This window comes from Ursus maritimus, unplaced genomic scaffold, assembly GCF_017311325.1.
Source record: "Ursus maritimus isolate PB19 unplaced genomic scaffold, ASM1731132v1 scaffold_21, whole genome shotgun sequence".
Classification (NCBI taxonomy): domain Eukaryota; kingdom Metazoa; phylum Chordata; class Mammalia; order Carnivora; family Ursidae; genus Ursus; species Ursus maritimus.
This window is the reverse complement of record NW_024424564.1, coordinates 45,294,903-45,322,451: the sequence shown is the minus strand read 5'-3', so window position 1 is coordinate 45,322,451 and position 27,549 is coordinate 45,294,903. Positions and strand designations below refer to the sequence as shown.

Genomic DNA, 27,549 nt, shown 5'->3' with positions numbered 1-27,549 from the left:
GATCTGAGACGAAATCAAGAGTCAGATGCTTAACTGGCTGAGCCACCCAGGCACCCTTGACTTCTTTAAAGGCAGGAACAGTCTCTTAGTCTTTGTATCTTTGGCTTTTCCATAACGGTCAGAGAGATACTATAATAAGAACCCAATAAATGTTTGTTGAAAAAAAAAATAAATCAGTCTTTATAGGATGTATTTGTAAAAATCTCTTTAATAATTTTTGTTGCTTTTTCCTGTAATCATCATCTTTGCATTTGAAGCTTGGTGACTAAAATGGCACAAATGTACAATAATTAGATTTATATTATGTTTTATAGTTTATAAAATGCTTTGATACAGGTTCTTGTTTATTCCCTACAACAACCCTGACAGATAGGTGATTCTTTTTCCTATTTTTCAGATGGTAAAGATATACTTCTTTAAGCCTCATGACTAGGAAGTGGCAAAACTGATGCTTCTACCAGATGTTGTGGCTTTTTATTCAGTGCCTTTACCTTTGGGCCTCGTGCCCCTCAGACCAAAGGGTATGGCTGAGAAAGAATGAATAGTGAACATGAACTCATTGTCTTCATGTGACATATATTTAATATTGAAAACATCTTGTCTATTACCTGACAGTTAATTTATGTAGAAGTCAACACTGATTCCCAGTTTCTTCAGTAATTTGGATCTAGCCAGTGGGTTTTTTTTTTCAATTTTACTATTTATTTATGATGAATATTCCACATCCATGATCCTCTCCAGTCAGAAGTTCTTTGAAACGATGCTGTTGGCCTTGGCCAGTTGGAGGACGGAGTCATCTGACTCACCCATCCTGCGAATGGTCCCACAGATAGCCTAGGTTTAAACTGGCAGTTGAACCTGCCTGTGACCTTGTCAGCTTTGGCCACATTCATCTGGATGGATGTGTGGTCCTTGGTGCGAACGGTGTGCTTGCTGGCAGAGCATTTCTGAGGCATGGCACGGACAGGTCCGCGAACTTGCCGGCGTCAGTCTGCATGTCAAAGGCGCGCCTGCTGCTGCCACCACAAGCACAGGAAGTAGCCAGTGCTCTGAACTGGGATTTTGCTAAAATTTAGTGTGTACTTGTATGTGCCAAGCATTGTATTAGAGGCTTCATGTGTTCATCTCACTTTCCTGTAGTTCATATTTGGGGGAGTTTCAATAGGATAATTAGTTGCTGTATGTATGGTAATTTGTTATTGTTGTTTGCTTGTTTCTTGTCTCAGAGTTATCCCATCTCTAATTTTATTATTGATCAGATAATAGATCAGCAATAGATAAATCATTGGATTGATAATGGTGGGCAGTATGAAATGAGAGCCGAAGGCATCTGGAAGTTATCTGACCAGCTCCCTGGTTCAATCAGGTAAGGGAGATGATGTGCTCATTTCAGTTATTTCACTCTCAGAGAGCATGTATGACAGCAAGCAGTAAGCTCAAACTTTTGGCTTTAGGTCTAAGAGGAATCTTTCATTTTTTAGTCTTTCTTACTATTCTGGTATGGTTTCTCTGAGGGTTTCTTACATGGAGTGTCCCCCCACCCCCCGCTTGTCATTTATTTTTTAAGCATTTAACATACTCACATGGTAAATGATTCAAAATACGCAAAAAGCAAAAAGTCTCTGCCTTCTTCCACCTACCTAGTTTTCTCCTTGGAGGTAACCGGTATGGTTAGTTGTCTGGGTAGCCATCCAGAGTAGCACCTACGTAGTATTTTCTCCACTCCCTTTTAGAAACTCAAAATGGTGGTATTAATATGCATATTATCTGTACTTTGCTTTTCTTTTCTCTGTATTTGGAGATCAGAGCGGTTTGTAGATTTTTTTTCCTTTATTAGGTTTCTGGAATTAGGATTATTCTGTCCTGGGCTACTGAGATAACTATGTCTAAATGTCTCTGGTAAGGATGACCCTGATTAGTACAAGACCTTATAAAGTGGGAGTCTGCATTCCATGGAATCACAGGGTCGGAGACCTAATATTTCTTTTTAATGTTTCGAGTTTTTATTTTCAGACACCTGATCAGCATCTCTATTCTTTCATGTGAATACGCTACAAATCTCTGACCAGTGATATGTTTAAAGACATTTAGGCAAAAGATGGGCATCCTCAGCTCTCCACCTGTCCCAGTCAGCTGCTCCCGATCCTGTCTTTTTCAGTAGAAGGGTCCTTTTTGGGTCAGATATCCTCTTTGTCACTGAGTTAGTAATGATACTCAGGATCTGCCTTGAGTTATTGCACATGGACTCTAACTGCAGTTTGATTTTATTCCGTATGACATCTTCTATACCAGACACATCCAGAATGTCCAGTTTATCCCGATTGAATGTCACTGCTGTCAGGAGGCTGTTCAGTGAACCAAGTTTGGTGTTGAATTATGAGAAAGGAAGGTTTAGTTCCTAGGAGGTGTTTGTGTCTCAGCAGCCGTAATTGCTGTTGGTTTCACTTAACCCCTGTGTTTGTGGACAGTCCAGGACCGAGGGAATGTTCGTCATCCTTGGGATATGACCATTCTGCCACTGAGACCTGATGGGGAGTAAATACATATGGTTCAACAAACACAGGCTTTTTCTTTTGTATACTAGACAATGGATTCTGATTCAGACATAGCATTAAGGATTGCATGCTTAGGCTTGACTCTAGCTCTGTTAACCTTTAGAGATTTCTGTGTTTAAAGATATGAAGTAATACTTTGCTTTTCAGAGTTAGCTTCTGCAGTGGACCTTTGTCTCCACAAGGACATTAGAGAGGAGGTAGCATTCTAGCTGTTTGGAGAATGAGGCCAGTGGGGATGTGTCTTGCACTCTAGGTGGATGCTGACCTCCATTATATGGTGATGCTAATCTCACCAAACAGTCCTTATGGGCCCAAGGCTTTGCCGTGAGTGAATGAGGCCTGCTCAGTCCCTGGCCCCACGCAGTGAATGGAAGCAGGCGGGCCACCAGATGCTCTGTTGTTTCCCCTATTGCTTCTTCCTTCATACCTGGTGTAAGGTTTCTAGGTATTTGTGCAACCTGATAGCAGAAAGCGCCTGTCTTAGCAGGCGAGACATGGGTTGACAGGTGGTTCAAGTTACTCCACGTTCCTGATAAGAGCCACCGATCCATGCTGGTGGCTGCTGGGGGTGGGGGGTGGGGTGGGAGCTTTACTGCCAGTGCCCTACCCAGCAGGAATGGTGGTGTGGGTCTCTCTGGTGTTTCAGGACTCCCAAGAATGTACCCAAGGCAGCCTGAGAGGTTTGGCCAGCATCTCTAGGGAAGTAGCACAATTTGAGAAGCAGATCTTGCCTTAGAGGAGATGGGTCTGAGGAAATGATGACACACAGGAGCAGAAGGAGGACCAGCGTTGGAAATAGAAGTACCAGCGCAAGGAATAAAAATGATATTTTATTATTCAATCTTTTAACTTAAAACTCAGTTAAAGATTTTATTGAGTCTGGTAGCGTCAGGCGCCGTGATGACTAAAACTTGAATTTGCAGTGGGGAAGTAGATGTGTACCCAGATAATTTTTATGCCATGTGATAATTGCTCTGATGGAGGTATACACTGAGTATATGTCAAAGCCTAGTACTTTGGGAACATATACTCTGTGTACAACTCTGTCAGAGCAATTATCACACTGTATTAAAATCCTGGATTAAAAGCCATTCTGGTATCAGAGTGCCTAGATTCAGATCGTCTCTATTCCTACTTACCTGTGTGTCCTTTGGGCAAGTTACTTACCTCCTCTGTGCCTCAGTGGTTCATCTGTAAAATGGGGAAGGTAGTTTCTACGTGGCAAAGTTGTATTAAATGAGTGTATACAGTGAAATGTGTTTGGAGCAGCGCCCGGTCCATGGTAAACACTGTATGTGTTACCTGTTGTTACAGTGGTGGTCGTGGCACCAAGCAGGGCCACCTAAGACCATGGCACACATGTGCTGACCAGTGGCAGTGCGCAGTTCAGTATTTATTGCATACCCTGAAAGATTTTTAGCACTAACTGTGCCAGGTACTGTACAGAAGCAAATGAATGAAATGTTAACCAGCTGTGTGATTGTGTACAGCACACGATGAGAGTTGACTTTTTGGAAAGTTGTGTAAAAAAATATTATGTGAGAAGCTTCAGGATCCCATGGCAGTTTCAGAGAAAGAATCTTACTGTTCCTTTGGGAGTTGGATTGGAGGCCCTTCTCCTTTCTTGAAATTTTGAACATAGGCTATATGTCTTTAAGGTAGGACAGTACTTTATTTCGAGCAAGTATTTCTTGCTTTTCAAAAACCCCCAGGAGAAACTGTTTTAATCAGAATCCATCGATCCCTGTCTCCCCCCCCCCCTTCTAAAAGGGGAACATTGCTGATATTTAAATCACCTTCATTGTTCCTTATATTAAAGGTAAACCTCGGGGCACCTGGGTGGCTCAGTTGGTTAAGCATCTGACTTCGGCTCAGGTCATGATCTCAGGGTCCTGGAATCGAGCCCCGTGTCAGGCTCTACGTTCAGGGGAGAGTCTGCTTCTCCTTCTCCCTTTCCCTCTGCCCCTTCCCCCGCTCGTGATCTCTCTCTCTCTCTCTCTGTCTCTCAAATAAATAAAATCTTAAAAAAAAAAAAAAAGGTAAACCTCTCATTGTGTAAAAGCCCCTACTCTTTTTTTTTTTTTTTTAAAGTAATCTCTATGCCTAACATGGGGTTCCAACTCACCACCCTGAGATCAGGTCACACACTCCACCATCTCAGCCCGGCAGGCCTCCCAAAAAACCCCTGCTCTTTTGCTTAGTCGTTCATTCATTCATTTAACAGCATTTGAATGCATGCAACACACTAGACCGTGGGGTTACAGAGTTAAAGTAATGTTATTATGGAATCTGTGAAGTTAATCATGGGAAGTTTCTGGAACAACTATACATGGCAATAAAAATTTGATAATGCAATGTATTGCTAAGTGTGTAGGTAGAGAAATAGGTACTCATGTTGCTGGTGGGGTGAAAAGCCACATACCCTCCATGAAAAGCTGTTTAGCAATATCTGCTAAAACGTAAAATGCATGTATTCTTTGACTCAGCAGCTCTGTTTCTAGGAATTTATCCAACAGATACTTCTGCATCTGTGTGTGAGAATATACATTACAAAATTACTTGAAATAGCAAACAGTTGAACAAAACAAAATGCTCTTTGACAGGAAATCTGTGAACCAAAATAAGGTACATTCATAGAATGGGATATCATGCAGCCGTTACAAAGAATCAGACAGCTCCACGGGAACAAACATAGAAGACTCAAATACACCAGGTGTAAAAATTCAAGGTACAGAAAAGTGTACAGTTTGCTACTGTTCTGTAATGAAGACGAGCATGTATTCTTGTACACACAGACTCTCTTTGCCGGGAAACACAAGATTCAGGTAGTGGGTTGTCTCTGGGGAGGGTTATTAAGTGACAGAGAAGTAGGGGTATAGGTGAAGACTTAATTATTGTAGTCTTTTGTGCCTTTAGAGTTTTGTATTATATACTTGTATTGTTTTAAAAATAATTTATTAAAATAAGGTAAGAATTAAGTATAGGAGCTATTTTACTTATAGTACTTGAATTTGCTCATTTTCATAGAAAAATAAAGTCATGTGTTAGAGCAAAACTGTGCCAATTCCGCTTACCACAAAGAAGAATACAGTGCCGGTGGTGGCACATGGCCATTTTAATTTTGTCTGTCACATTGTTTATTAGTATATAGGGTGTAGCTGGTTTATATTTATTATTAACTGTGTCTTATTCCATAAGGCTAAACCTCTGATTATAACAAAAATGATATGAAGGGTGGATAAATGTAGACAGGATTACAAATGGAAGTCATGTGAGAGGATAGGTGACGAATACATGTACGGGTTGAATTATTCAACAATTCAGACAATCATAAAGAGTCAAGAGCAAATCATAAAGTGAGTTGAGAAGAAATAAAACAAGTTAAACCATTACCATAAACCAGTTTTCTTAAGAAATGTTTCCTCACTAGATGTACACCTAATGGGTTACTTGGATTTTTTTCACTTCGGAATTTCATGAACTAGTGGACTTGGGAACAGCCTTTCATTCCAGACCTAACCTGAGGGTAATAGAGGAGCTTCTGTACCCTGATAGGAATGAGTACAGTGTTTCTATGGGAGCATAATAAAGGGATTCTTATCCAGCTGGGTGGCATGCGCCCAGGGAGAACATTCTGCAGGAGCTGTTGCTGAGGACTGAGGGAGTGAGTAGGGGCTGGGCAGGGAGAGGAGAGGGACGGGCAGGGAGAGGAGAGGGACGGACAGGCCGTTCCAGGCAGAAGCGGAAGTACGTGCAAGGACAAGGTGCAAGAGGAACTGCAGGTGGGTCAGTGGGGTGGGAATGGAGGGCTTGAGGATATCGGTTTTCCGAGGTGTCTTTGGTCGTTAGTTCACCCATAGACTGCTCTCTTCCTGCAATCCTATACCGTTGTTCTTGAAGTTGACATGATGGTGATGGTGATTGGATTATCTGACCAGTCAAGGAACAGAACCTCATGGTAGGTGGAGCAGGACACTCTTTGTTCATGGAAGAAAAACGAGAGAACAAAGAAAATCTGTATTTGGTTATGTCGAATGTGTGTAGTTGCGCTGTCTTCTAGCAGAATTCCTTATTTTTCTGCAGCTCTCTTCATCCTTGAAGAGGCCTTCTCTCTATTTGGAATCACGGTTTGAGTGGTGCATGGAAACAACTTGAACCTGATGTTCCCTTTCATCATATTTAAGTTTATGTGACGCACTTTCTACCACGCAGGCACGCATTTTGCTCTTCATAGCCCGGAATGCTGTAACAACGTTTTGTCCATCAGAGGCGTTCAAAAAATTTAGTGAATGTTAATGTGCTTAATCTCACAGTATACCAGGGTAGATGGCAGGTAGGCAAGTGATCTTTGTTTTGTTCTGTTTTTTAAATATCTTGTGTCTTAGCACATCTTGGTTGTCAGTGCCTCTTAAGGAGAAAGTTTCTCCTTTGAAGCTGGAACATCCTATGCTTTGAATTCACTCAAAGAAAATTTATTCTGGAAAGCTTGAACCAAACCTGGTTAGATGCTTCTGAGTTATGGGAGAGGGATTGAAATAAACTTTTTCAGCTAAAAATAATTTTGCTCCCAAGTTACCAAAAACGGCTGACTTGAAATGCTTTTAAGATACTTGTCTAAGCTCCCATAAGCTGAAGGTCAAGAAAAAAGTTTAGAACATGTCTTGAGAAACGATTGGCTCTATTTTGCCAAAGCTTTTGCCAGGCTTCTTATTCCATAATTATCTCGTGGGACAAAAGCTGGTGGAAAGTGTTATGCCTGAGATCCGGTAGGGACCTGGAGATTCTTTAAGTGGAGTGTGTATGCTGCCTGTTTCCTCTGACGGTAAGCTTGTCCTGTGGAAGGCATTAGGGTGGGTGAAAACAGGACATTTAATTCTAAAGATACTGTACAGTTGTTTCTGCTGATTAATTACTTAAAGCCCTTGTGTCCTGTTGCGGGGCCGTTGTACTCTTAGAGAATATCGGTCGTTCTTCACAGAGAACCAAGCGATGGGTCTTTAGCATGTGGGATTGCCATCGATGCTCTCTTAGCCCGTTCAGGTACTTCCCTGCATCTCACGGAGTTATGGAATTGAGTGTCACTCACAGTTATGGGCAGCACTTCTTATTCGTTGTATGGTCAGTTACCATTGGAGCTTATATCTTATTTTTCATTCTAAAACCTCACTGTGCTTTATTGATTACCCCAAGGCTCCCTTTGTAGCCGCAGTATGTGCCACAGGTTGGTGGGGGTAGGTTGAGAAACTGGTGAGGCATGTTGACTTTCCTTGAGGTCACTTAGAGTTGTAGAATAAAATCTTGAATTAGAATGAGATTTAGAGCCTTTTTTTTTTTTCATAAAAATCACTCTTTTAAATAGAGCCAATATAAAGCCATGATGTTTTTCCTTCCTCAATTTCACTCCTACTTATTGAGCACCAAATGTGTAGGAGGTAAGGAGAAGGCAGGTGACTAAGCGCATGTCAGAGGACCTCCTTCCTTCAGTTAGGGAAGAAGAGTAGTCTGCAGGCAGGGTGTTCTTGACACTTTGAGGAGAGAAAGTTTACAAGTAGGTGCTGTTCCAGTGTAGCAAGAATTCATCAAAAAGTGAAATAAAAAGATTACTAAGTCTCAGTTAAGGGGCAGCTTGGATTGAGTTGGTCCTGATGGTTTCTTAACTTTCTCAGACTGTAGTGAGAAGCCCACGAGTGTAGCCAAGTGCACATTACCCTGGGCTGGGCATAGGGAAGCCGGACCAAACAATTTCAGGTGCAGTAAGAGGGTGGGAGAAGACAAAGGACAGGAGCTTGTGATATGAATTTGGGATCTTGATGTCGGAAGGGTTCGGGTAGTGACGATTCCTAAGGAACAGTTATCAGATGATTATGGTAGAGGAAAGCCCGCTGGAAATAAAGAGGTGGAAGAACTTGGAGGCTTTGAAAGTGTTGTCAGCCCAAGGACTGACATCATTGAGCACGAAGCATTGGAATCACTGGGCAGGTTGACAGAAGGTCATGGCAGTGGAGGAAGTAGAGAGAATGATGTAGAAGCATCAACTTGGTTGTTCTCAAGTTGGGGAGATTTTGCCCACCAAAACATTTGGTGTGACGGCTGGAGATGTTTTTGATTTTTGTGGCTGTCGCGGTGCTGCTGGTGTCTGCTGGGTAGAGGCTAGGGGTGCTGCTTTAACACCCAAAACACAGAGGGCAGCCCCCTCATGAAGAGTGATCCAACCTGAGATGTCGGTAGTGCCGAGGTAGAGAAACCCTGCATTTGCTTTGTTGAGTAAAGGCGACAGGATATGATTGTTTCTCCTCCTTCCACTCTGCTCTGTAGAACTATGCACATCTGTTCGTGCTGTTATTTAGGGATTGTTTGTGGAGCTCCACTTATGTGCCAGGCAGCCCGCTAGATAGGCATAGGAGCATAAAGATTAGCTAGACATCACTTCCTTTTTAAAGTATATTTTAAATTATAAATTAATATGCAGATATATTCTTATAAGTAAAAAACCAGAAACAGACATGTAAAGCCAGTGGCGACTTCAACCACCACCTGCAATTCCTTCTCTAGAGGTAGCCAGAGCTGTCAGTTTTGGGATGTGTAGCTGAACATTAGGGTGCCTCCCCTGCATCTATTTTCTTTCCTTTTCTTAGATGCTGTGCAAGAGGTTTGCTTTGGAACATTTGTCCTAGGCTGGGCGTTTCTTAAGACAGGGACCAGGTGTTAGGTTTCTCTTTTTTACTTCTTATTATAATATATGTGATATACAGTTGTCACCCAATAAATGTTTGATGAAAAATGAATGAAATGAATTGATAGAAAAGCAGCAGTTGGGAGAGCAAAGAGAATTCCAAGTCCTAGTAATGGCCTTTAGGCTTTGGAAGGCTATGGGGTAGGTTTATGGGGAAAATGAGTTAATGTTAATATAGAGAAATATTGAGTGAAGAAAAATTCAAAGCTATAGAGGTGTGAAAAGGTTGCCAGGGAGCCCAGGTGATGAGCTGGTACATGGGCAAAGAAGGGGTTGAGAAGGAACAGAGAGCTTCCGTGTATAGGGTTCAAGAGTTCAGGGAGAGGTTTTAGGGGATGAGTCTTTTGAAGAAGATTATTGCATGTTAGTCAAGAAGAATTTACCAATGTAGGAGCTTTTTACAGAACTGGAGGAGTCCTAGAGTTCTTTTTGGAGTGTTGGTGTGATAGAAGCCTTGGTAGTTTCTGTTCTGTTCTAGAGGAGTTCTGTTTATATATGTACTTAAAGATGCATACCCCTTTATACACCTAAAGGTTCTTTGTTTTTCACTAGACAGAATGTTTTAGGGAACATTTTGTTTCAGTTTATGCAGATCAACCTCATTCTTTGGAAATGACCACATAGTATTCCATAGAAAGTTGTTGTTTTTTTTTTAAATCATGATTTGTTTAAACATTCCTGTTGCTAGACATGTAGGTTGTTTCCAGTCTTTTGCAGCTGTAAGCAGTGCTGCTTGTGTATGTGTTCTTCTGTGCGTGAGGTAAGTACATGAGAGCAGAGTCTGAGAAGTGGAATTGTTGGTTTCTAAGGGCAGGTGTGTTTAAATTTTTGGTAGGTATTGCCAAGCAGCCTCCAAAATTGTATATTCTTGTGAACAGCAAAGCAGAGTGACTTTTTCTTGTCCTCTAGGCAAACTGTTTCCATACTTTGATTTTCAGCAGTCTGAGGGAAAAATGATATCTTGATCTTTTTTTTTTTTTTGTATGTCTGTAGTATAAGGGGATTTTTTTTTAACTTTTTTTTTTTTCTTTAAATTTGACAGAGAGAGACAGCGAGAGAGGGAACACAAGCAAGGGGAGTGTGAGAGGGAGAAGCAGGCTTCCCGCCGAGCAGGGAGCCCGATGTGGGGCTCGATCTCAGCAGGACCCTGAGATCGTGACTTGAGCCGAAGGCAGACGCTTAAGGGCTGAGCCACCAAGGCGCCCCTGGGATTTATTTTTTATGTGTCTCAAATTCATTTGTATTTCTTTGTCATGCACTCAGGTTTGAAAGAATTTTTTTAATTGCTAAAAACTTTTATGCATTAAGGAAATTAGCTCTTGTCGTTCAAAATTTTCCATTCATTTTGTCATTTGTCCTTTGAATTTGTTTATAGCTTACAAGCATGTGTATGTGTTGCATGTGTTTTGGAATGTAGTTGAATATATAAGGTGTTTTCAAAATTTTGGATCTTTTTTTTTCCCCCTGGGAAAGACCTTCTCCACTCAGATTTAAAAATAACTGTCCTGGGGCACCTGGGTGGCTCAGTCAGTTAGGCGTCTGCCTTCGGCTCACGTCAAGGTACCAGGGTGCTGGATCGAACCCTGCATTGGTCTCCTGCTCAGCAGGGAGTCTGCTTCTCCCTTTCCCTCTCCCTCTGTGTGTGCTCTCTCTCTCTCTCAAGTAAATAAATAAATCTTAAAAAAAATAAAAATAACTTTCTGTGTTTTCTTTTAGTTTAAATTTTAATGGAACAACCTGGATTTTAGTTTCAGCTCTATTATTAGTTTTGTGACATCAGGCAAATTATGTAATCGCAGCCTCAGTTTCCTAAACTGAAAGGATCAGATCAGATGATTTGTAACATTGTAAGGAACTTTCAGGTATAACATTTGTTTGCTTTTGAGTGAAATTTACTTTTGTGTTGTGTGGACATGTGAAGTTAGGGGCAGGGATAGGGAAAGAGATAAAGAGGTTAGTAGGCAGACATGGGAGGAAGACAGGCAAAAGGCACAAAGTGGGGCTGAGATAGAAACCAGGACTTGAACAAAACCCACAACAGCCCTAGAGAAGATCAAGGAAAAGCAAAGGAAAATAGACACAAGGAAGGTAGCTACTGAGACCCCAAGTAGGATGCATTTTTTGTATGCGGGAGGTAAAACACATTTTGGGTACCTTTGTTCCTTCCTTCGCCCTCGTTTCCTCCTTCCCTCCATCCCTCTGTTTTCCTTCCTTCGTAGAATAAAGGTAAGTGTAATACAAAGTTGTGAATTAGCACAAATCCTAAAGTGCAAAAGTTAAAGCTTCAGTCTTCCTCATGCTGCACATACATATTACTTAAAGCCAGGTGCTTTGAACTCCTTGGACACAAGTTATTTTGGAATTGTTATTAAAATATTGATTTATTGTCTAGCAGTCAGTCCCTTTCCAGGTCTAAAATTCCATGTTTAAATATCATGTACGGGTTTTAGCATTCTTGTAAGAACTATAACTTCTGTATTTCCTGCATTTATTTATCTATCTATCTATCTATCTATTTATTTTTATTTTTAAAGATTTTATTTATTTATTTGACACAGAGAGAGAGAGTCAGCGAGAGAGGGAACACAAGCAGGGGGAGTGGGAGAGGAAGAAGCAGGCTCCCAGTGGAGCCCAATGTGGGGTTCCATCCCAGGACCCTGGGATCACGCCCTGAGCCAAAAGCAGCCGCTTAATGACTGAGCCACCCAGGCGCCCCTGCATTTCCTGCTTTTAGATGTTAAATCTGTAAAGTTAATAATGCATTCCTCTGCGTTTTGTATTTTATGTCTAAGACAAGTTCTCCCCACAGATTATGCCTTTAAGAAGCCTAGCTTCTGCCTGTGGACACCTGTCTTCCGTGAAGACTTGGGTGGAGCTGCTCCACTGCTTCCCTTTTAGTTTCCGTGTCTGCTAGGCATGGGTGATAGCATGTGCCGTGCAATGTGTAGTTAACTAAAATTCTCACGTGACCAGACCCTCTGAAGTCTAAGGTTCAATTATTTCCATTACTTACTATATTTTTTAGAGGGGGAGAGGGGCAGAGATAAAGGGAAAGAGAGAATCTCAAGCAGGTTCCACGCCCAGTGCAGAGCCAGACGCAGAGCTTGATTAATCTGTGGCCCTGAGATCAGGACCTGAGCAGAAATCAAGAGTCAGCCACTCAACTGACTGGCCACCCAGGTGCTCCTCCATTACTTTTTTAAAAATCTATTTGTACTTTGCCCTTAGACCCTAATTATGATTCTTTTTTCTTGTTGCCTCAGCTGGGGGAAAAAAAAAAACCCTGAAGAAAATTGTATGGTTACTACCAAGAATCTATTAAGTTGAATACACTCTGACCTTACAGCTGGTGGTAATTCTGTCTTACAACCTTCTTGTTACCTTTTCAACCTCATGGGCCCCGCACCCCCCAAGTGGGCCTGGACATGCTTACCTTTTGGCTTCCTCAAGTTGCCCTTCAGAACAGATGACGAAACTTACTAAAATCCTTGCTGGGTATCACGGCAGTGGCTGCCACTGTGGGCTCATTGGAAAGGAAGTTATTGCGGTTATCAGAAGTACTTTCTGGAGGAGAAGGGGATGAAAGTGTAAGTGGCTTTGGCTGCTGGGCTGTGTTACTCAGAGATTGGCTGTTGTGAGGAGAGGCAGGGGCCTCAGATGTCATCCTGTCCTGAGACTTGATTAAAAAAAAAAAACTTCACTTCTGGAGGCTGGCTTCTTTTGGAAAGACCCACCTTCATTGTGTCCTCTTTTTTTTAAGATTTTATTTGTTTATCTCAGAAAGAGAGAGAGAGAGAACAAACAAGCAGGGGGAGAGGCAAGAAGCAAGCTCCCCACTGAGCAGGGAGCCTGCTGTGGGACTCGATCCCAGCACACTGGGATCATGACCTGAGCCGAAGGCAAGCACTTAACCGACTGAGCCACCCAGCGCCCCTCATTGCTTCCTCATTTTGCACGTTTTAGATCCAGTCTCTGTGTCTCATCCCTGCACTCTTTTACATAAAGTAAAAGCTAACCAAGAGGTGTTGTTTGAGATTCTGCTCAGTGTGAGGTAGTGTGGGCAGGAAGAGTAAGATTCAGGGGATGTTCTGTAAAGGCTTTTGATTAGGTTGGGTAGATGGTGTATAAACTCAGCCAAAGTTAAGTAACAGTGTAAGTCGCTGTTGTAAAATACGGTAAAGGGTCCTGCACCTTGCTGATCTGTTGGCGAGAAAGGCTGGATTTAGGACAGAATTGTACCACGGTTGTTTTTCTAGGTTTGCTGGACACTTAGAAAGGTGAGACATAAAGAAGAAAAAATAAAAGGGATCCAGAATGTAAGCTCTGGCAACTGAAAACGTTTTTAATGACTTTTACAAGTTGTCATTAATTATTGTAATCTTAAACCTGGGAGGCCAAGGGAAACTTTCCTCTGGCCCTGGAAGCTGACTCAGACTTTCCTCTGCACTCCCTCCCCATCTCAGTTCCTTCTGCTCTTGGCAGGATCTCCAGCGCCTGGCTTTGGAAGTTCATTGCAAGAGGTCCTATATATGATGTAATATAGTAAATACTCAAACATTTGTGGAAGAAATAACTAAAGTTCTGTATGAGAAACAGCACTTTGGAGAAGGGTGGGTAATAAAGAGATTTGAATCTTTGTATCTTACTTGAGGAACGGTGTTCTCAAGTAAGATCTTTGTATCTTACTTGATGGCAGGTGGGCAACTGGGAGAGTTGAAGGGATTTTTTCACTGGCTTTTAAAAATCTCTCTAGACCTCTTCCAAAGCAACAATTCTGCTATTCTCATGGGTGGTTTGGCTGGTGAATTTGAGGAATAGAGACTGCTTTTACCGTGTGAATGTCTAAAGTGACTGCAGAATCCACAGCAGAGCACCGTGGAGTGTGTGTGGCTAGAAGTCACTGGAGCTGTAGGCACGGGGGTTTTGAAGGGTGGCTGTTTGGGTGTAGTGAGACTGGGTGGAGAGGAGCATGCTTACCAGTTCCCTACGTCCGGTATTATCAGAGCCCAGTAATACTAGTTTGTGTAGGAGGCCAGGAAATCCCCATTCTTCCCTTACTTGTCAGACTCTGAGGAGTTCTTGTGTAGGAAAGCTACCTGTTGTTACACTGCTCATTTTTTAGTACAGTATATGGACCAGACGTCAGCCACCTTTTCTTCAGGACCTCAAGGGCTGATGTGTGAAGACTGACCTTTTGGCTAGTAGGAAAGCGGGTTAGAAGTCTAGAGGCCGGTTGCCTCCTAGTCATGCAGAGAAACACTCTGGCACGTCTTCCTTTTCCTTAATCGACAGTGCTTCTAACATCATTAGCGAGCGAGGAATGAGAGTGGAACTCCTCTTTCCCTGAGGCTCTTTCTCTGCTAAATTTCGGCAGTCTCATATTTCCTGGTGGTTTTTTTTTTTTTTTTTAAGAGTCTTATTCAAGTCAAAGGTGTCTGCCTTTACCGATGCTCTTTAATAGTTTTTTCCATTCTTGGTGGGTTCCTGTTTACCCCCCACTGTGGGAGACATGGGGGGAGTGGTATCCCCACACTGGCTGATCATCTCAGGGGGGCGTTAGTGGTGAATCCGTTGTTGTTCCGTCATTGGGAAAAGAATTTTAAGTAAGAAGGCAGAAGCAACTTTTTGTTTGGGAGAGAAAATAAAAACCAGCTTTTCTGAGGCCAGAATGGGATCATGTGTAATAAGCTATGAATTCATCCTCTTTTTCCTCCTTCCCCCCAGTTGCAGTTGATCTCACAGCAGCTGTTTGCAGCTGTCCTCTGGATTTTGCCCAGGCCCCTTGGGATGGCTGCAGTGACTCACACCGCTGGCTTTTTTCCATAGTGGTCTGAGTCTAGCTTCTCAAGAATTAGGAGCGGGAGGAGAAAAAGGGTGGCTCTGGTTGCACTGGAGTAGATTTTCTTGTGGAGATTACTGTCTGCTGAGGGCTCTGGTTTTGATTTGTCCCCCTTCACAGCAGTGATCTTAGAAGATAACGTCTCCGGGGGAGGGGAGGCAAATGTGTTAGCTGGAGAAGTGTTTTTGAGAAAGCCAAATGTTCTTTTACTTTGCCTTTTTTTTTCCCCTTTTCGTTCCAGATCTGCTTCAGAACAAACTGTAGCTTTCCTTTTCAGGTGGATATGGGGCTGTGTGTGAAATGGGTAGATGGGCGGAGTTAAAGTGCAGGTGATGTTCTCTGTGCTCCCTCTGATTCTTGGTGTTAATGTTTTCCAAGTGTTCCCTCCTGTTCCTAACAGCAAGCACTGCCCTTGCCCTCCCTCTTTCCTTCCATGAAGGCCACTCGTTCCCAGCTCGGGAACCTATACAGATGATGTATCTCAGTTAAGAAAATTTTAATTTTTTATTTTTATTATTATTATTATTATTTTTTTAAGATTTTATTTATTTATTTGACAGAGAGAGAGACAGCCAGCGAGAGAGGGAACACAGGCAGGGGGAGTGGGAGAGGAAGAAGCAGGCTCCCAGTGGAAGAGCCTGATGTGGGGCCCGATCCCAGGACTCTGGGACCACACCCTGAGCCGAAGGCAGACGCTTAAGGACTGAGCCACTCAGGCGCCCCTAGACTCATACTTCTAAAAGGGTAACAAGCTGCAGAAGAAAATTCTCTAGACCTGCTCTAATACAGTAGCCATTAGCCACCCGTGACTATCGTGGGCTTCAAATATGGCCAGTCCAAATTGAGATGCACTGTGAGTATAAAATACACACTGGATTTTAAAGACTAAGTGCAAAAAAAATTTCATTGAAAATTTAAAAATATTGACTAATGTTGAAATATTGACATGTGGAAATGCTAATATTTTGGATATGTTGGATTCCGTACAAAGTACATTAAAATTTATCTTACCTGTTTCTTTTTTTAATGTTGTTACTAGGAAATTTTAAATTACGTAAATGGCCCATATTTCTTGCTCTCATTATATTTCTGTTAGCCATCACGACTGCAAACAGAAGAGGAGGTTACTGAACTCCCAGTTTGCTCCTCTCTGGTAGTGTCTGTTTCTAGACCCCAAGTGATCGTTTGGGACTCAGGACCCAGTGTACAATAACATGCTGTCGATAGTAGTTCTCTTTTGCCATGCAGCAAATGACCCCTACACTTACTGACTTAAAACAGGAGACATTTGTTATCTCGCAGCTTCTGTGGGTCGTAAATCCCATAGCAGCTTAGTGTGGTTCTGGCTCAGGATCCCTCATGATTCCAGCAAAGCTGTTGCTGGGGGTGTACTCATCTGAAGGCTGAACTGGGGCTGGTGGATTCTAAGATTGTTCATTTCGTGGCTATCGGCTTGTTGTCGGTTCCTCGCTGGCTGTTGGTAGGAGATGTAAGGACCTCTCCTTAGGCTCCTGAGTGTCTTCCCTACCTATGTTGACTTCCCTTAGAGTGAGTGATCAAGTGAGAGATTGAGTAAGGGAGGGAGCAGGTGAAGGGGGAGTAGCACTGCTTTTAAGATGAGTTCCTGGATATACACTGTCATTTCTGCTTTATTTTACTTGTTAGAAGCAAGTATCTGAGTCTAATTCTTCTCAAGGGGAGGAGAATTAGGCTCCACGTTTTTTTTTAAGGCTCTGCTTCTTGAAGGGAGTAGTATAAAGGAATTTGTGGACATATTTGGAATCCTCTATACTCCCTATTTTTTCTCTGTTTTCCCGTTAGCATACCTGTATTTCACTGATTGCCTCTAGAAATGGTCAGAGTTCAGTGGCTGAAGTCCATTTTACCCGCAGCTGCTACTTCAGCAGCGTTACCTGGAACAGGTTTATTCATTTTGAGGATGCTAGCTCTGACCTATAATCAAAATTGTCTTTTTTTGGTGTGTGGGGGGGTGGGGGGGCCATAAGGCAAGGTTGAATTGAACTTTCCTTGAGCTTTTTTTTTTTTTTAAAGATTTTATTTATTTATTCGACAGAGATAGAGACAGCCAGCGAGAGAGGGAACACAAGCAGGGGGAGTGGGAGAGGAAGAAGCAGGCTCCCAGCAGAGGAGCCTGATGTGGGGCTCAATCCCATAAGCCGGGATCACACCCTGAGCCAAAGGCAGACGCTCAACCGCTGTGCCACCCAGGCGCCCCCCCTTGAGCTTTAAACACTGGTACATGCCTATGTTTATGTGTGGCATGTCTGTGCCTCAGTTGATTTTTAGTAGTGGAATAAGGCTGTTTGGATATTCCAGGGTAAATGTGTTATTCTTACGTGTATATCGTATTTCTCTTAATTAAGATTCAGAGCACTTACGAACTATTTTGTGTCTCATTCTACCTCAGAGGTTTGGAAGGAAAGCCAGGGTATCATTCTGTTTTCTACTACGAGTAGGGAAACAGAGGTGAGTTCACTTGTATGTGAGGCCGAGTGAAGGTGGCGTGAGGGGTGAAGGGGTGTGTGAAGCAGAGACAAACGGTGAGCTCAGGTAGCTTCAGCTGTAGCGTGGGAGCTAAGGTCCTATTAGATGGGAGTGTGTAAATAAACCGCTGCTGAGTGTGCAAGGGGGGGTTCGTGTATGCCTCCCCTCCCTGTAGCTGTTTGAGTTTTGGCTCAGCCTCAAACTTTTTTTTTTTTTTTTAAGATTTTATTTATTTACTTGACAGAGAGAGAAGCAGCGGGAGAGGGAACACAACTAGGGGAAGTGGGAGAGGGAGAAGCAGGCTTCCTGCTGAGCAGGGAGCCCGATGTGGGGCTCGATGCGGGGCTCGATCCCAGAACCCTGGGATCATGACCTGAGCCGAAGGCAGGTGCTTAACAACTGAGCCACCCAGGCGCCCCTCAGCCTCAAACTTCTGAAGTGGAGATTGACACGGGAGGCAAGGCCTACAGGACACAGGACCCAGTGGACATAATAAGTGAGGGTCAGTTTTTGTCTGGTCTCCATCAGAATAGAGCTTTAGTTCATGGAAACTAGGCATATATGGAAACGTGGTTGGATTAGAATGGGGTTCAGGATTCGGGACAGCAGGTATTCGTGTTAGACCACTTGGCTTCATTTTTTCCTGGTGTCTTGGTATAATTTACTCAGGCATTTCCTAAGGAATTTGACATTATCTTTTCCATTTGAGAAGTCTGAAAGCTTAGATGAATGGGTTGTTAGAAAGTTTGTTGCTTTGGACAGAAAATTAAAAATCTGTCGAAGCTAGCTGTCTCCTCAGTCCTTGTTCTCATGAGCATAATCTTGGCACTTTAGTTTTTGAATTGTTGCTTTCCTGTGTGTGTGTGTATGTGTGTGTGTGGTTATCTCTTGCCTCTCTAAGCAGACTTAGTTTTCTTGCGGACCATGCCTTTTATTTCTTGGTGTTTTCCCTAAGAACAACTATTCGCGCTGTATATTCAGGAGAACGTGCACTTAGATAGGTTGGCAGCGTCCACTGGCGCCGTGAGAGGCATGGAGTGCAGCGATGAAGTTTGGGGTTTAGAGTCCTACTGGCTCTGCTGCTTTAATACATTTATAACCTCGGACAGGTTTCTTAATTTCTCTGAGGCTAAGTTCCTTCATCTGTAAAATGTTAATAATAGTTTTTGCCTCATAGACTTGTGAAAACTAATGAGCTATTGCAAGTAAGGCACTTAGCACAGGAGCAGTTACACATGTTAGACTTGCAGCAGTGTAATTGTTTAGCTTATTAATGCCTTTTAGTAGAGACATCCGAATTCTCGAATCTTGAGCCTCTCATTATCTATTTGACATTATATATTGGTTGCTCAGTCACTGATACTGTACCAGAAGCCTGACTCTGGTGCGGGTTCTGGTCAGCTTGGCCGGGTCTAGGTCATAACAGACTCTGCTCGGTGTTTTTGTCTGCTGTGGCAAAATAGGTCTTCTAGGCCATGGCTTTTTCCTGGCAGAGCCTGAGGGCGCCCCCTCTCTCCAGAGCCCAGAGGCTGCCATTGTTTTCTGTATGGTAGAGCATGTGGGATTCCAATAGTCCTGTTTTGGCCTGCAGTTAAGACCCTGACCCCTCCGGAAAGCTCACTTAAACCTGGCTCTTGCTGACTCCTATCAAAAGGCCCAAGTCCTTCTGCGCCCCGCCGGTTTTCTATTAAGGAACCGTTGGGACTCTTTCCTCTCCTTTTTCTTTTTCTTTTTCTTTTTCTTTTTTTTTTTAAAGAAACTTTGCAGCAGCCAAACCAATCATTCCTTTCAACTCTGCACTCCTTGGTCAACATCCAGAATGTAAGCAGCTCTGGCCATCTGTATACTCCTGTGATCTCAGGCCAACTGTGTGTTCTCTCTTCTGACCTGACCTTCTAGCCGCCCCTCCCCTCATAGACTGTCCCATTTTTCCTGTTGCCTAGTAAACAGTTTTCCTCATCCTCAGCTTTTTCATTGAGTTATTTCTATCCCTTCCTCTTAACTAAATTCGGTTTCTTTTTGAGGATATCACATCCCCCTCCTACTTTGTTCTGCTGCTTCAGGGAGGTTGTCCTCTCTCCTGGGCTCTCGCCCCTCTCCAGTATTCCTATCTAATCTTTCACCCTTGGGCGAAATTCCCTGCTCCTTAGAAGCTTGTGCAATCTGGTTCATCTACCCTCTTCCCTTAGTGCTGTCATTTACCAATTGCCTTCTTTCTCTCCCTTGTTAAACAAAAAACAAAACAAAACAAAACAAAACCCCCAACCCCAAGCCACCTAATGTTGGCACTGATTCGTGGGCTTGCTTTCTACCTTTATTGTCATTAGAGATGGGAGACACCAGCGTCTGCGGACGATTGGTCCAGCACCTCAGTAGGCCCCTGCCTGTCCCTCCTTCCGAAGTCAGCTTCCCCGACTGGAATCCCGAGGTGCTTGCGCCACCTGTTCTGAGGACACACCCTCCGTCTTGTCCATCAGGAACTGCTGCATTTCTGAAAATTTAAAGACGGGGCATCACATCTTCTCTTTAACGCTTGTCCAGTGCTCTGGTTCAGGGACTCCCACTGCATCTCTTCTTCAGTGTCGGGGAGAAGTCCCCTGTACTGGGGCCCTCTCTGCGCTCTCTCCCTTCCTGTGAACTTCCCATCTTTGCTCCCTCCCTACCTTGTTTAGATTTCACGATCCTTTGCATAAGCCATTCTTTGGCCAGTATTCTCCCTTTATTTTCATTTTGTTTTACCCACCTAGGAAGACCCCAGGCCTAGATGGATATGGCTGTCTGCCTTCATGGTTTCCAATGTTTCCTGGACCCTTGACTCCTGCCTGGCAGTCTCTCGGTTTTTGAGTGACCCCTCCTGGGGATTTGCCACCAAAGCGGTTTCAAATGTTTGTCATTGTCCTACATTCACTTTCCCTTCACTTAAGTAAGAATTCTGGCTTCTTAATTTATAGATGGAATAGAAGCTATCAAATTGGAAGTCTTAACTTCCTGCCATCAACCCTATATACTGTGTCTGTTATAGTGAAAGATGTATTGTTCTTCCATTCTGTGGTGAATCCTGCTCGGATCTCTTTGCTAGATTTTTAATCCTTTTTTTTTTTTTTAAGATTTTATTTCTGTGATCTCTCCACTCATTGTGGGGCAGGAACTCACAACCCCGAGATCAAGAGTCACATGCTCTACCCGCTGAGCCACCCGGATGCCCCTAAGTCAACCTTTTTGTATCATTTCTTATCAACATTATACATACTTCTCTCATTAAACTTAAATAAAGTCTAGCATATTCAGTCCTTTAGTCTCCTCTACCCTCTAGCTGCTTTTTACTCTTCTCCCTTCTATAAACTACAAACCAGCTTCTTGAGATAATTGTTTATACCCTTTGAACCTGTTGCAGTCTGGTTTCTTCCTCAGCTACAACATTTAAGCTCCATTCCCCCAGGGTCACCAATAACCCCTGTGGCTAAGTCCAGTGACTGTCCTTTCTGTCTCCCTGTCCTTGAAATGCCTCTCTGGCACCATCCTATTAACATGCTCTCCTCCACCCCCCAGGACCGTTTCTCAGTCCCTTCCTCAGCCCCACTTAAGAAGTTGCTATTATTCAGGATTCCACTCTAGGCCTTTTCCTCTGTTACAAGTGTGCTCCTTGGGCGAGCTCATCCACAGCGAAGGCTTTATTTATCATCTATGTGCTGACAGCTTCCAAACTGTTATCTGTAGCCTCGATCTCCTTCCTGCACTTCAGATGTCTGTTTCCAGCTGCTCCTGTGCATCTGCGCTTGGGGGCCCTGCAGTTACTGCAAAGCCAGCATGTCTACAGTTGACCTCTCCTCATCTGCCCTTTTGGCAAAATTCTGCTCTTGTGTAGCTCCATGACGGGTACCACCGCTTACCCAGGGTCTTTCTGCCTTCAGTTTTGTCCCTCCCATCCTGTGTCACTGCATCACAGTGACCTTTCTTAGAAGTGATCCATTTGAAACCGTTCTGATCATACCAGTGCCCTTTAGTTCCATCAGGCGGCTTCGGTGATCCAGCTCCTGCCTCATCTCGCAAACACTTGCCCCGCTCGTGCACAGAGCATGCACCTCTGCTGGAAGTTACTGCTGTGATTCTTCTCTTTACACCTTCTACACACTAACCTTCATCTCTGAGATCTTGGTTTACAGGTCAGTTTTCTTTGGAAGGAAAGTGAGAGAAGTGCTGGAAAGGGAAAAGTGCAAGGAGCTATGCTAGCAGTCAGGAGAGTTCCTAACCCGACCTGAGATATTCAGCAAAAGGCCCTGTATTTATTGGATGGTTAATGATTGGATAGATTATAGGATTTTAGAACTGAAAGAACCTTATCTGTGTAGAATACATGTCCCAGATTTTCAGGGTGAATGATCACTGAGTGGCATTTGGTCTTTTGCTGGAGATAATCATTTCAGTCATATGCAAAGACCAAAACCTCCTTTGAATATATTACCCTTATCTCACTAGTTAAACACCACTAGCTAGTTTGTTTCAAAACTTAGGTAGACCTATGTTTCTCAGTCCTGGCTGCCCATTAACATCATTTGGGGAGCTTAAAAAAAAATCCTCATTGCTTCAAACTCACCAAATAAATTTTATTCTTATTCTGGGAGGCTTGTCTTCCATTTCTACCCTGTTAAAGTTGATTAACAGCAATCTTATTTGCTCTTTGACAAAAGAAATGGCAGGTAAGACTTTATATTATCTAATTTCTAGAAGTGCCTTTCATTAAGCATTTGGAAATTAGAGGCCCTTTTCTGTCTGTGACCCTTGGAAGCTTGACTTGTGAACTCTTGAATTATGATCTGTAACATAGAATGTGGGCAAACAGTTTCCATCTGGTGTAATCACTGTCTCCTCCATGGGGGTCTCTGGTTGGAGTCACTGCTCTTGGATCACATGTCTCTTCATGATGGGGTGATAGATTAATTCCCTAGGGGCTGACCTGAAGCAGGTAGGAAAATTTGGTTATCGTCACAAGAAGGAGCAGGTTGTTATCTATCTATCTATCTATCTATCTATCTATCTATCTATCTATCTATATTTTTAAAGATTTTATTTATTTATTTGACAGAGAGAGAGCACAAGCAGGGGGAGTGCGAGAAGGAGAAGCAGGCTGCCCGCCGAGCAGGGAGCCTGACGTGGGGGGCCCTGGGATTATGACCTGAGCCTAAGGCAGACACTTAACCAACTGAGCCACCAGGTGCCCCTTAATTACTTTTTCAAATGCTATTTCTTGTTTGCTTTTAGGGCTGAAACATATCCTGTTCAGGGGCACCTGGGTGGCTCAGTCGTTAAGCGTCTGCCTTCGGCTCAAGGCATGATCCCAGGGTCCTGGGATCGAGCTGCGCATTGGCCTCCCTGCTCCGCTGGAAGCCTGCTTCTTCCTCTCCCACTCCCCTTGCTTGTGTTCCCTCTCTCACTGGCTGTCTCTCTCTCTCTGTCAAATAAATAAATAAAATCTTAAAAAAGAAAGAAAGAAAGAAACACCTCCTGTTCAGCCATTGGAATTTTGGAGAAGTTGTTTGTTGCTTTTGATAACTTTGAGGAATCAGGCTAATCTTTAAAATGATTTTTAAAAGTGTGAGCTTACTCTTGGGGCTCCTGGGTGGCTCAGTCGGTTGAGTCCAACTCTTGGTTTCCTCTCCATTCATGATCTCGCAGTCATGGAATCAGGCCCCCTGTTGGGCTTTGCACTCAGTGTGGAGTCTGTTTGGGATGCTCTCTCCCTCTCCCTCTGCCCCTTCCCTTTTGTGTGTGCTCTCTCTCAAAATGAATGAATAAAATCTTTTAAAAAAAGAGTTTGAGCTTACTCTTGACTGTACTTCTTTGTGATAGTAATTCTTGGTAAAGTCTGTTTGTGCTACTCAACTAGTATAATATTTGGGATCTTTTTTTTTAATTTTAAAAAATATTTATTTATTTATTAGAGAGAGAGAGTGAGTGCATGAGCAGGGAGGGGGTGGAGGAGCAGAAGGAGAGGGAGAAGCAGACTCTTCGCTGAGCAGGAAGCCCGATGCTGGGCTTGATCCCAGGACCCCAAGATCACGACCTGAGCCGAAGGCAGATGCTTAACTGACTGAGGCACCCAGGGTGCCCCTTGGGATCTGTTCATTGCATAAAGATTCTACCTTTACAGCCTTAGAAGGATGTGAGGAGTACCTCAGATTTGCTGTCTTTCCTTGATTTTTGCACCAACACGATTTTAGTACTAGGGCCCTCAGGCATTGATGCATTCTTGGTACGTGGTTTACAAGTAACATATCACAGATGTGAGACTGAAGGAATTACTTGCATCAGTGAGCATCATAGGTTTGAGAGATTTAAATGTTGAATGATAACAAATATTTCACTCTAGTCATTGAAAACCAAAAATGGAAGATAAAACATCAACCGTGTCATAGAGACATAAGAAAACAAGTTAGGCTGTTTACCTTTCTTTTTCTTCCCTAGGTCATTTATGTAGCAGCTCTGGGTTTTGTTTTTGTTTTTGTTTTTAATACACACACACACACAAAACCCTGGTTTCCAACAGACTGAGTTTATGCGGACTGATTCTCAGGATAGATCTGGATCTGTTTTCAGAATTGCCTGTGTCTAAAAATAATGAAGAACTTAGGTTAAGCAATTGATGAATAGTTGATAAATCAGTCATCATTGCTAGTTTAAAGATAGTGCTGGTAATTTGCTTCAACCTTGGAAGGAGGGCAGTAGCGGTTGGGATGATGTCTATAGTTCTAGCTATTCTGGCTGATACTTTTTCTTTCACCTTTCGCATTATCTTGTTTACTTTGGCTTTCTAGTCTAGTGGAGGCCTTCTTAAAAGGTGGACATAAAATATGCATGTTCTTTTTCTCTGCTAATGACGGTAAGAAAACATCGTCTGTTGTCAGGTTTGGTCTTTTATGATGAATTGGCTCTCAGAAAAAGAACCTGACTTATTCTTGGTGCAAGTTTGTCGTTTCTTCCCTCTCCCACCTTTAGGACAGGCACTGTCGGCTTTCCGTTCGGTGAGGGAGCGTTGCCTTTCAGATGAGGGAGCTCAGCCCACAAGCCATGGGTCTCAGCTTGTGCTTGACAGAACTTTAAGTGAATCAGGGAGTCTGAATTATTCATTCTCTTCCTCATCCTGCTGTTCGTATCAAATTCCTGCTGTGTCTTTGGGGCATCTTGCCAGTCTTCAGCATAATTGATTTCCTTGCTTTGTGGGGTGTGTGTGTGTACGTCTGTGTGCGTGCACGTGAGTTGTGCCTCTGTTGAAGCATTCCTGATTGCCTAGGAGAGGAATATTTATTAAGCACACATGGGCAGAAGCACAAGCATTCACTCCAGATCACTAAAAATGTAGTGGACTTACTGCTTTTATGATCTAAAGGAGAGGTTGGGATTGATCTTTTTATCATTGGGGGAATGAAGCATGAGAGACTATGGACTCTGAGAAACAAACTGAGGGCTTCAGAGGGGAGGGGGGTGGGGGAATGGGATAGGCTGGTGATGGGTGGTGGGGAGGGCACGTATTGCATGGTGCACTGGGTGTTATACACAACTAATGAATCATCGAGCTTTACATCAAAAACCAGGGATGTACTGTATGGTGACTAACATAATATATAAAAAAATATTTAAAAAAAATTATTGTCCAGACACAAAATATTCTTTCTGGGCAACAAGAATTTACTGCCTGAGAAATTATGAAGAAGAATCTTCTGTGATCTGATTGGACCATTGGGGATGGAGACCGTGCTTTTCTCTTTTTGTTCTCTAATCCTGTTGTCTCTTCTTCAGTGTTTTTAAGATGATTATCTCCTTGAAGAGCCCTGTTAGGACTAGAAGGCCTTAGAATGGTCTAGTCCAGAGGTTGCAGACTGAAGGCCTGTGGTCTGGCCCTTACACATGGGGTTTTCTTTGGCTTACACAGTATTTTGAAGGCCTGTGAATTTAATATTTAAACACTGGGAGAAGACACATGAAATCCAAATTCCTGACTTTTCAGGGCAGCAGTGGGCCTGCATTCCTGTGGGGTGCACTCTCTCGGAGTCACACAGTGGCTCTTCCCTGTTGGAACCTGTAGACTCCAATACCACATGGCCTCTGCCTGTGCACTGCATTTTTATTTACCTCTGGTGAGCAGTATAGTCCCGCACTGAACCAGTCTACGTGTTTTACAGAGGAGAGAAAGAAATTGGCCCCAAAACGGGAAAAATTTAGGTGAGGATTCATGCTTCTTGACTCGTAGTTGATTATGATGATTATTTCTGCAGGTTTTTTTTTTTTAACAGGTTTTTTTCCTTACCATTATGTTTTCTAGTCATTCAAAAATATTCATTGTGTAGGTACTAAGAGTAATCGCTGGGAATGTAAAAAGGAATACGGTAAATCCCCCTGTTCTTGATTCAGTCTTGAAAGACCAAATGAGTCTGCCTGTGGGGAATGTTGCTACCCAACATTTCTCTGTCCTGTTAGATTGCTTTATCTTCTTCATATCACTTAACCGCTATCTGGTATTATTTTAATTTGCCTCCTTGTTTACTGTCTGGCTTCTCAAGTAGAATGTAAGCACTGTGAGACCAGTGACTACGTCTTGTATGGTGTTGTATCTCCATTGCCTGGAAAAATCTCTGACACTGAGTAGATTCTGTTCTTGATGAATGAATGACTAGAGGAGACAATTGACAGAACTGGGCTTTGAAGGACGAATAGGAGTTTTCCATGCAGACAGGGGAAGGATGTTCCAGAGAGAAATATTGTTATGAACAGAGTCAAGAAAATACATGGTATGTTCTTGTGCTTCTTTGGGGTTGGCCATAACAGGAAGACCATCTGGATTTGAAGCACTCTGGATTCTTGGTTAAAAAAAAAAAAAAACACAAAACATAAACTAAATGTGTTTCTGAGTCAAAAAACTCCAGTGTAGCTTTTTCCTTCTCCTCCACAGTCTTTTAGCAGGATACTGGCCATTCATTATAATTAGTGATTTATAGAACTTCACTGGCATATTTACTGAAGTAGTATTATATGACAGATGTGAATTACGGGTGTGGTTCTAATGTGCCTTCAGTCTAATATTTTGCAAATCCAGAACAACAGGTTATCTTTAGGGTATATAATGGACCAAGCAGTGTTTCTGAGGGTATAGGGCAGAGGTTCTCAACATTAGTGAGCTGTGAATTAGAATCCCCTAGGGAGTTTTTAAACATTTCATTCCTTGGCCATCCCCCACCTAGGCTAGTTAAATCAGGAACTCTGGGAGTAGGACCTAGGAATTCATATTTTTTTAAACTTCCCCAGATGATTCCAGTATGCATCCAAGGTTGAGAACCATTGACTCAGGGAAGGGAGATAGTTGTAGTTCGTGGCAAGTTGACGTATAAGGAGGGAACCCAAAGGGGACAGTCATTAAGAAAGTAATTGAAGATCAGAGAAAGATGAATATCATATGATTTCATTCATATGTGAAATTTAAGAAACAAAACAGATGAACATTGGGGGAGGGGGAAGAGAGGCAAACCAAGAAACAGATTCTTAACTGTGGAGAACCATCTGATGGTTACCAGAGGGGAGGTGGGTGGAGGGATGGGTGAAATGGGTGATGGGGGTTCAGGAGCACGCTTGTCTTGACGAGCACCAGGTGATGTATGGAGGTGCTGAATCACTAAATTGTACATGGAAACTAATATTACACTGTATGGTAACTAACTGGAATTCAAATAAAAACTTGGGGAAAAGAGTAATTGAGAATTACTGAAAGATTTTCTGAGTGTGAGAGAAGGGGTATTTTAGGAAATCAGTTTAGAAATGTATGATTTTTAGAGCAATTAGAATGTAGAGAGGTTGGAATTACAGGTGGTGTCAGAGATAAAGGAAGTATACCTAGTTGTTGAGAAGGGAGAGAGTCTGAGTTCCATGGG

At 42.9% G+C, this 27,549-nt stretch overlaps 1 protein-coding gene and 1 pseudogene across 8 annotated transcripts in view; one reads left to right on the top strand and one right to left on the bottom strand.

Moving 5' to 3' along the window:
• The window catches only part of RBFOX2 (RNA binding fox-1 homolog 2), a 269,160-nt gene that overhangs the window by 12,410 nt on the left and 229,201 nt on the right, over positions 1 to 27,549 (top strand). The gene's annotated exons all lie outside the window — the stretch shown is intronic.
• Positions 742 to 1,104, bottom strand: LOC103676432 (annotated as a pseudogene).